Source organism: Schistocerca piceifrons, chromosome 9 (genome assembly GCF_021461385.2).
Source record: "Schistocerca piceifrons isolate TAMUIC-IGC-003096 chromosome 9, iqSchPice1.1, whole genome shotgun sequence".
In the NCBI taxonomy this organism is placed as follows: Eukaryota; Metazoa; Arthropoda; class Insecta; order Orthoptera; family Acrididae; genus Schistocerca; species Schistocerca piceifrons.
In genome coordinates this window covers 30,552,607-30,554,235 of record NC_060146.1, presented here as the reverse complement: position 1 = coordinate 30,554,235, position 1,629 = coordinate 30,552,607, and positions in this window count along the sequence as shown.

Below are 1,629 nucleotides of genomic sequence, written 5' to 3'. Positions count from 1 at the left end.
GTACCAGGTTTTAAGTCGTAAGACATGTCCAGGGGCATATGTGGACTGTGACCACAATCTATTGGTTAGGTTATGTTAGGTTAGGTTATGAGCTGTAGATTAAGACTGAAGAAACTGCAAAAACGTGGGAATTTACGGAGATGGGTAGTTTCGAGAGGTGAAATAGTGAAGGCAGCAGAGGATCAAGTAGGTAAAAAGACGAAGGTAGGTAGAAATACTTGAGTGACAGAAGAGTTATTGAATTTAATAGATGAAAGGAGAAAATATAAAAATGCAGTAAATGAAGCAGCAAAAAGGAATACAAACGTCTCAGAAATGAGATAGGCAGAAAGTGCAAAATGGCTAAGAAGGGATGGCTAGAGGACTAATGTAAGGATGTAGAGGTCTATATCACTAGGGGGAAGATAGATACTGCCTACAAGAAAATTAAAGAGACCTTCGGAGAAAAGAGAACCACTTGTATGAATAGCAAGAGCTCAGATGATAAACCAGTTCTAAGCATAGAAGGGAAAGCAGAAAGGTGGAAGGAGTATATAGAGAGCCTATACAAGAGCGATGTACTTGAGGACAGTATAATGGAAATGGAAGAGGACGTAGAGGAAGATGAAATGGGAATATGATACTGCGTGAAGAGTTTGACAGAGCGCTGAAAGACCTAAGTCGAAACAAGGTCCCGGGATTAGACAACATTCCATTAGAACTACGGACAGCCTTGGGAAAGCAAGTCCTGACAAAACTCTATCATCTGGTGAGCAAGCTGTATCAGACAGGCGAAATACCCTCAGACTTTGAAAAGAATATAATAATTCCAATCCCAAAGAGAGCAAGTGTCGACAGGTGTGGAAATTACCGAACTATCATTTTAATAAGTCACGGCTGCAAAATAAGGAAAGGCACACTTACGTTTCTAGCATTTGTAGACTTAGAGAAAGCTCTCCTACAAATTCTGAAGGTGGCAGGAGTCAAATACAGGGAGCGAAAGGCTATTTACAATTTGTACAGAAACCAGATGTCGGTTAAACGAGTCGAAAGGCATTAAAGAGAAGCAGTGGTCGGGAAGGGAGTGAGACAGGGTTTTAGCCTATCCCCAGTGTTGTTTGCTCTGTATATTGAGCAAGCAGTAAAGGAAACAAAAGAAAAGAAATATAGAGTAGAAATTAAAATCCATGGAGAAGGAAGAAAAACTTTGAGGCTTGCCAGCAACATTGTAATTCTTTCAGAGACAGCAAAGGACTTGGAAGAACAGTTGAATGGAATGGCCAGTGTCTTGAAAGGAGAATATACGATGAATATCAGCAAAAGCAAAATGAGGATAATGGAATGAAGTCAAATTAAATCAGGTGATGCTGAGCGAATTAGATTAGGAAGTGATACACTTAAAGTAGTAAATGAGATCTGCTATTTGGAAAGCAAAATAACTGATGAGGGTTGAAGCAGAAAGGACGTAAAATATAGACTGGCAATGGCAAGGAATGCGTTTCTAAAGAAGAGAAATTTGTTAACATCGAGTGTAGATTTAAGTGTCAGGAAGTCGTTTCCTAAAGTATTTGTATGGAGTGTAGCCATGTATGGAAGTGAAACATGGGCGATAAATAATTTAGACAAGAAGAGAATATAAGCTTTTGAAAT